Source organism: Artemia franciscana, chromosome 6, assembly GCF_032884065.1.
Source record: "Artemia franciscana chromosome 6, ASM3288406v1, whole genome shotgun sequence".
In the NCBI taxonomy this organism is placed as follows: domain Eukaryota; kingdom Metazoa; phylum Arthropoda; class Branchiopoda; order Anostraca; family Artemiidae; genus Artemia; species Artemia franciscana.
The window spans coordinates 12,299,428-12,308,536 of NC_088868.1; the positions used below are offsets into that span (position 1 = coordinate 12,299,428).

Here is a 9,109-nt window from a genome sequence, read left to right on the forward strand (position 1 = left end):
GGACACAGGGACACAACTACAATGCTACGTAACTAATATGGCGTGTAATGACTTACGCGCGCGGGGGGCTTGGGGGCGCGAAGCGCCCCAACAACTAGCTTTTATATATATAGATGTCCCGGTGTCCCGGTCATCATTTGTGTCCCGATGTCCCGGTCTTTAATTTCGTCAGTCGACAAACATGACGTCAGTCGACACACAAACATGACGTCAGTAGACAGACACACAGACAAACAGCTTATTTATATATATATATATATATATATATATATATATATATATATATATATATATATATATATATATATATATATATATATATATATATATATATATATAACTGGTATGTTTGTGTGTTTGTCCGCATATGACGTCATTATAAGTATATAAGGCTTTGTATATGACGTCATTATAAGTAAATAAGGGGGCGATTCAAAGAGAAATTCCAGTATAAATCTTACAACGGCAGAAGAAACAGCCGAGGAAGCTGCTGAAAGAGTTAATTCAAAGAGAAATTTTAGTATAAATCCTACAATGGCAGAAGAAACAGCCGAGGAAGCTGCTCAAAGAGTTAATGCCTAAAGGCTTGCGGCTAATAGAGAAAGTCATAAAGGAAAGCGTGCCGAGGAATCACAAGAACAACGTGAAACAGGCTTGCGTCTCAAAGAGAAAATGACGACCGGGACACAGGGATTATAAATGACGACCGGGACACTCAAAGAGAAATTACAGACCGGGACACCGAGAATCACAAATGACAACTGGGACACCGGGAATATAAATGACAATCGGGACACAGGGACATAACTACAACGGGGACGCCAGGGGAGGGCACTTTAACTGAAAGTAAGGAGCGACACTAAAACTTAAAACGAACAGAAATTATTCCGTATAGTAAAGGGGTTGTCCCCTCCCCAGCACCTCGCTCTTTACGCTAAAGTTTTCTTATGGTTGTAAAAAGCAGAGTTGTGACAAAGAGTCAAACTCTTATTATGTTAGTCAAGCCAGTCAAAGAGTCAAACAGATTATGTTAATCCCTTGTGTAACTTGGTGAATTACTGTTGAATTACCATAATTCTTGTATTTTAGAATGATATCTCTATTTTTTAAGTCAATATTTCAGATGTCAAGCCAGGTACTTGTAGTGGTTCTTCTTCCATTTAACTCACTCGGATAAAACCATGACGAAATCTAGGTATAACTGACTATCTCTTTTTTCTAAGCAAATAGATTTTTCTCGTTATTTAAGCCAAGGGACGGAAAATTTCCTATATAGGGTTTTGGACAAGGCAGATCTAATACTGTATTTCTTGTTTTAATCTGTCTCTATTTTTAGGAAATACGGGCTTCTGTATTTCTCAGTATTGCACATGATCGTCTCTTACTAGGTTCGTCTCTTCTAGGATCGTCTCTTACTAACCCCGATTGCAACTATAGATGTGACCACGATCATGTATACGAATTATAATGAACTAAACCAATCTATTTTAGTCATTTGTTAATTTATCTAATTTGTCATTGAAAATAAAATATTAAGATTCAACGAAACATCCTATTTGGAAAATGTTAGACTGAAGACTTAAAGGTCACTGGTTCACTCCCAGGTTTCAGTGTCTGCCTTTTTTCTTTCACAGGTTTCTTTTTCATCATGAGCTCTACTATAAATGTCTTTTGAGGAAGCTGCTAAGTCTTGGTTAGGTTGGGAAGGTATTTACAATAGAATACTAGTCGTAGATTTAATCACTAAATGTGCATTGATAAGTCATAGAGGTCGATGCCACTTTTTCTGGGTAACTACCTTCTTGACAGTTATGACGTTGGTAGACTTCATACTGAGATTTTGAAAGAAATTGTCCAAGAAGATTGTAACATTAAACTAAAGAGTCAAAACTGGATAATGCAGAAGAACAAAAGAATGATTTAAAGGAAATGGTTTCTGAAGCAGCACATTGCGTCTATGCGATGAAATCTGAAACTTTGATTGGAATTTTTGTGGAAATGGCTTAAGTCTAGTAAAGAAGAGGAGGGGCTCATTTATTGAGAATATGGCTTGTATGCCATTAAGAAGAATTAGTGGCAGTACCCTCTATTTTCAAACGGATATGTTCAAATTCAGTGGTCAATTGCTAGTAAACATAACGTGTCATTGAAATAAAGTATTGAGATCGAAAAAAAACAGGTCAGTTGGGAAAGCGTTGAACTAAAGTCCTCAAGTTCCCTAGTTTTTTTTTTGTTTAAGCCTCAACCTAAAAAAGACTTAACAGCTACCTCAAAAGATATTTTTAGTACAGCTTACGATGAATCAGGAAGCTGCAAAAATTATGGTTTTTGTTTTTGTTGTTTAAGCCAAGGCTTAAACAACAAGGAAAAATATATCGGCTTGAAAACCAAGAAAAGTGGCTGGAACCACAATATTCCGCATATGCCGCATTTTTTTTCTTTATATTTTTCTCCTTAGGTAGCTTGGCACTGGAATATCGTAGAGAGTTCTTTATACATAAAAGAATGCTAGTCGTAAATGTAATGACTAAAAAATACATGGCTACGGTACTTACTTACTTGTACATGGGTCACGTGAGCTGTGCTTCTGTTATAGTCTCAGCCAACATATATACATCATTGGCGTAATCAAGGTCTGCTATTGATAGTGTTGGACTGATTGCCACACCTTTATATCTGTCAAGGGTCTTAATGATCTGGTCGATGACAAAGCTAAATAAACTGCGTGTTTGGGCACAACCCTGTCGCCCTCCTTTGTCAATTGATAGTCCTATAGAAATTTTTAGGTCTGCTCGTACCAATGCCCTCTTTCCCACGTCATAATCATTATTTAAACGGACATTTTATGGCACTCCACCATCCCTCACCGCATCCAGCATATTTTAGCATTTCTCTTAACCGAGTCAAATGCCGCTATAAAGTCAATAAAAAAATTGTGTTTTCTTCTGCTGGTGTATAAGGTGATGTTCCAAGATCTGTCTCAAGCTAAAAATACCTTCATTGGGCCAAAATTTTTGTTTTATAATACAAACCAGTCCCTCGATCTTCTGCATTATCCAGTTTTGACTTTTTAGTTTAATATTACACTCTCCCTGGAAAATTTTTCTCAAAATCTCAGTACGGAATCTACCAACGTCGTAGCTTTCAAGAAGGTAGTTACCCAGAAAGTTGCAAAGTGTCATTTACTTCAATTACTAATACCTTATACTTTTTAGTCATAAAATCTACGACTAGTATTCTATTACAAATACCTTCCAAACCTAACCAAGACTTAGCAGCTTTCTCAAAAGACATTTATACTAAAGCTCATGATGAGACTCATGATGAGAAAGTTTGCTCTAAAAGAAAAAAGGTAGCTACTGAAACCTGGGAGCGAACCAGAGAGCTTTAAATCTTCTGTCTAACGCTTTCCAAACTGGGATGTTTTGTTCGATATTAATAATTTATTGCAGTGACAAATTATGTCTATTAACAATTGACTAAAAATGTATCGGTGTAGTTCATTATAATCTGTATACAAGATCGTGGTTACAGCTGTAGCTGCAATCCAGGTTGCAGTGGTAGCTTGGAACCTAGTAAGAGACGATCACATACAATACTAAGAAATACAATTGCCCATATCTTCCAAAAATAGTGACAAATTAAGACAAGAAATACACTATTAGAACCGCCTTGTCCAAAATCCCTATATAGGAAACTTACTGTCCATTGGCTTGAATAACGAGTAAAATCTATGCTTTAAAAAAGAAGAGATCGCAATATATAGTCAGTCATATTAAGTATTTGGTCATGGTTTATCTGAGCGACTTAAACGGAAGAAAAATCAATTCAAGCACCTGTGTTGACATCTGAGATATCGAGATAAGAAAAAGCTTAACTAGAGAAAAAATAAAGATAGCATTATACTGTTTGTTGGTTGGTTACGAACAATATGAAAAAAACTAAAAAAAAACTAAAAACAAAAGAAAACACAAGAAAAATAAAATAATAAACTAAAAAAAAATACTAAAAAAAAAGAAAACAAGGAAAACAGAAAAAAGCTAAATAAAAATAAAAAAATAAATAAAACAACTAAAAAAAGGAAAAAAAGACACTTGACATAGTTACAATAAAGAAAATCTGTAGCCCTTATCAATACCAGACTCCCAATCGAATCCCCACATCCGAAGTTTATGCGACCATTTCTTCCTTCTTATTTGGAGTTGAAGTCTGAGTGAGTGAGTGATTGAGTGAACGTGAGCGTGGAATTTATTTTCTGTGAGTGGGAGTGAGTTAAGGAGTTTGAGTCAGCGAACGAGTGAGTGGGTGTGAATGAGCGAGTGAATTAAAAAATTAAAAAAGAAAAAACCTAAAAAGAAAAAACCTAAAAAAATAAAAAAGATAAAAACTAAAAAAAAAATAAAAAAGCTAAAAAACTAAAAAAAAAGAAAAAACTAAAAAAAAAAACAAACTGGGAATTGCACAAATATTTCAATATATTTTGACAATAGATTAAAGTAATTCGAAAACCTTAAAACAGATACCCCAAATTTGAGGTTTAATATAAATTGTTGGAGCTTTAGCATGCTTGGCACGTAAAGATTTTTCCAAGTGTCAATGTTAGAATGAACATTGACAAATTGAAGAAAACAAATCAATAAAAAGAAGAAACTAAAAAACGAAAAAACTAAAAAAGAAAAAAAAACTAAAGAAGAAACTGTATCTATATATATAAAAATCTATATATCTATATATATAAAAATAAGTTGTCTGTGTGTGGATCTGTGGATGGATCAGGTGACGTCACCTGAAAAAACTGGATCAGGTGACGTCAAAACTGAAAAAACTAAAAAAAGGCAAAAACTACGAAAAAAACTAAAAACTAATAAAAAAAAATAAAAAAGCTAAAAAACTAAAAAAACTAAAAAAGGCAAAAACTACAAAAAAAACTAAAAACTAATAAAAAAGCTAAAAAACTAAAAAAACTAAAAAAAGGCAAAAACTACAAAAAAAACTAAAAACTAATAAAAAAAATAAAAAAGCTAAAAAACTAAAAAAACTAAAAAAAGGTAAAAAACTAAAAAAACTAAAAACTAAAAAAAACTAAAAAAAAGGAAAAAACTGAAAAATAAGCTAAAATAATGGTAAAAACCAATAAAAAACTAAAAAAAAAACTGAAAAAACTAAAAAAAGGCAAAAACTACAAAAAAACTAAAAACTAATAAAAAAAGTAAAAAAGCTAAAAAACTAAAAAAACTAAAAAAACTAAAAAAAGGTAAAAAACTAAAAAAATAAAAAATAAAAAAAAATAAAAAAAGGAAAAAACTGAAAAATAAGCTAAAATAAAGGTAAAAACCAATAAAAAACTAAAAAGAAAAAAAGGAAAAAACTAAAAAAAATTTTCATCTAAAAAACTAAAAAAAACTAAAAAAGATAAAAACTAAAAGAACTAAAAAAGAAAAAAATAAATGACGACACTCAAAGAGAAAGCGACCAGGACAAAAGGAATGTTCGATTAGCAATCAACAAAGCACCGGGACACAGGGAGTATAAATGACGACCAGGACATAAGTAAAAAAAAAAACTAACAAAACTAAAAAGAAGGTAAAAACTACAAAAAAACTAAAAAGAAAAAAAACTAAAAACTAATAAAAGAACTAAAAAATCTAAAAATCTAAATAAACTAAAAAAGAAAAAAAAAAAGGAAAAAAATAAAGGAGAAAAACAAAACTTAAAAAAAGGCAAAAACTACAAAAAAAACTAAAAACTAATAAAAAAAGTAAAAAAGCTAAAAAACTAAAAAAACTAAAAAAACTAAAAAAAGGTAAAAAACTAAAAAAAAATAAAAAATAAAAAAAAAATAAAAAAAAGGAAAAAACTGAAAAATAAGCTAAAATAAAGGTAAAAACCAATAAAAAACTAAAAAGAAAAAAAGGACAAAAGGAATGTTCGATTAGCAATTAACAAAGCACCGGGACACAGGGAGTATAAATGATGACCAGGACATAAGTAAAAAAAAAAAACTAACAAAACTAAAAAGAAGGTAAAAACTACAAAAAAACTAAAAAGAAAAAAAAACTAAAAACTAATAAAAAAACTAAAAAATCTAAAAATCTAAATAAACTAAAAATGAAAAAAAAGGAAAAAAATAAAGGAGAAAAACAAAACTAAAAAACGAATGTATATACAGACCGGGACACCGGGATACAAATGACGACCGGGACACAGGGAATATAAATGACGACCGGGACACAGGGACACAACTACAACGGGGACACCGGGGGAAACAGGGGGATATAAATGACGACCGGGACACCGGGACAGGGAATGGTCGATTAGCAATCACCAGCAACAAAGCTCAAGGGCAATCATTAGAATCATGAGGTATAGATCTGAATACAGATTATTTTCCCATGGACCATTATATGTTGCATGTTCAAGAGTCGGTAAACCTGACAATCTATTTATATGCAAAGACAATGGGACAGCAAAGAATGTTGTATATTCGCAAGTTTTACGTAGTTAAAACCATATATATATATATATATATATATATATATATATATATATATATATATATATATATATATATATATATATATATATATATATATATATATATATCTATATATATAAAAATAAGTTGTCTGTCTGTGGATGTGTGGATGGATGTGTGGATGGATGTGTCAGGTGACGTCATGTTTCGGCTGACGTCATGAAATTAGTTGCCGTCATTTTTGCTTTGAAGGTGACGTCATTCAAGTTATATAAGACATATGTTCGCCGTCATGTTTCGGCTGACGTCATGAAATTAGCTGCCATCATTTTTGCTTTGAAGGCATCATTTTTGCTTTGAAGGCGTGACGTCATTCAAGTTATATAAGACGGATGTTCGTGTAGAATTCTATTAATGCTTAAGTTTATAATGACTGATGAAGATGCTCAAAGAGTCTATGCCAGAAAACTTGCTGGTGATAGAGAAAGTCAGAAAAGAAAGCGTGCCGAGGAACTACCAGAGCAACGCGAAAGCAGACTTGCTGCTAAAAGAGAAAGTGAAAAAAGAAAGCATGCCGAGGAACTACCAGAGCAACGCAGAAGCAGACTTGCTGCTAAAAGAGAATGTGAAAAAAGAAAGCATGCCGAGGAACTACCAGAGCAACGCAGAAGCAGACTTGCTGCTAAAAGAGAATGTGAAAAAAGAAAGCATGCCGAGGAACTACCAGAGCAACGCGAAAGCAGACTTGCTGCTAAAAGAGAAAGTGAAAAAAGAAAGCATGCCGAGGAACTACCAGAGCAACGCAGAAGCAGACTTGCTGCTAAAAGAGAATGTGAAAAAAGAAAGCATGCCGAGGAACTACCAGAGCAACGCAGAAGCAGACTTGCTGCTAAAAGAGAATGTGAAAAAAGAAAGCATGCCGAGGAACTACCAGAGCAACGCGAAAGCAGACTTGCTGCTAAAAGAGAAAGTGAAAAAAGAAAGCATGCCGAGGAACTACCAGAGCAACGCAGAAGCAGACTTGCTGCTAAAACAGAATGTGAAAAAAGAAGGCGGGCCGAGGAATTACAAGAACAGCAAGAAATCAGGCTTGCTGCTGATAGAGAAAGTAAGAAAAGAAAGCGTGCCGAGGAATCAAAAGACCAGCAGGAAATCAAGCTTGCTGCTGATAGAGAAAGTAAGAAAAGAAAGCGTGCCGAGGAATCAGAGCAATCTGAAAGTTATCGCCTGGCATTCAGGTACAACCCAGTCGATGATTATAGCTTGAGTAGCTGTGTTCAAATCGGGACAATGTCCAAAATTTGTCCCTATTGCAAGGCCTTGAAATTCAATGGTGAAACAATGGGAATGTGTTGCGCCTCAGGAAAAGTTAAACTTCCTCTATTGGCTGCACCACCAGAGCCATTGAAGACTTTCCTTACTGGAACTACGTCAGAATCTAAGCGTTTTTTGTCAAAAATCAGACAATACAACTCATGTTTCCAAATGACGTCGTTTGGAGCCCAAATCGAAAATCCAGATCAATTTATGTCTACTTTTAAAGTAAAAGGGCAAATTTATCATAAAGCAGGGTCCCTTCTACCATTATTAGGCGAGAATCATAAATTTTTACAATTGTACTTCATCAGTGATAGAAATTCTGAATTGAATGCACGTTGCGAAATTTCTCCCAACGTTGAAAGGACAATCGTTTCCCAATTGCAACATCTTTTCCACGAAAATAATAATTTAGTGCGTCTGTTCAAAACAGCCATCGATTTGATGCCTACTGATACTCATAAAATTGTTATTTCCGCTGACAAAACGCCTCCTGGCCAACATGTGCGTAGATACAATGCTCCGACTATCGACGAAGTGGCAATCGTTATGGTCGGTGATCAGTTTTTACCTCGAGATATTATTCTACATAAGCGAAACGCCCAGTTGTTAAGAATTGCTGAAACTCATCGATGCTACGATGCCCTACAATATCCTATCATTTTTTGGGATGGAGCCGACGGCTATCACTTTAATATTAAATTGATGAATCCAGCCACTAACAAAGAAATGAATAAGAAATGCAGTGCAATGCATTATTATTCCTATAGACTAATGATTCGGCAGGATGAAGAAAATTATATTTTAAAATGCCGTGAATTGTTTCACCAATTTGTCGTGGATATGTATGCAAAAATTGAATCAGAACGTTTGCTATATATCCGCCTGAATCAGACCAAGCTCCGCTCTGAACAATACATTCATTTGCGAGATGCAGTTATAAATGACGGTAATACCACAAACGTTGGAAGATTAACAATTTTACCTTCGTCATATGCTGGCAGTCCACGTCATATGCATGAATATGCTCAAGATGCTATTGCGTATGTTCGTCTCTATGGTCGTCCAGATTTATTTATTACATTTACATGTAATCAATCTTGGGACGAGATACTGCAGCTTTTACTTCAAGGACAATCGGCGGTTCATAGGCATGACATTACGGCACGTGTCTTCCGGCAAAAGTTGAAATCACTGATAAACTACCTTGTAAAACATGAAGTGTTTGGGTCAGTGCGATGCTGGATGTACTCAGTGGAATGGCAAAAACGAGGTTTGCCACACGCACATATACTAATCTGGCTACATAAAAAAATT

At 34.0% G+C, this 9,109-nt stretch overlaps 1 long non-coding RNA gene across 1 annotated transcript; it reads left to right on the forward strand.

Moving 5' to 3' along the window:
* The first annotated feature begins 4,328 nt into the window (after nucleotides 1-4,328).
* LOC136028060 (uncharacterized) lies at nucleotides 4,329-6,254 on the forward strand. The gene is made up of 2 exons (XR_010617730.1): nucleotides 4,329-5,583; nucleotides 6,023-6,254. It is a non-coding gene; the product is annotated as an uncharacterized LOC136028060 (long non-coding RNA).
* The last annotated feature ends 2,855 nt before the right edge of the window (nucleotides 6,255-9,109 follow it).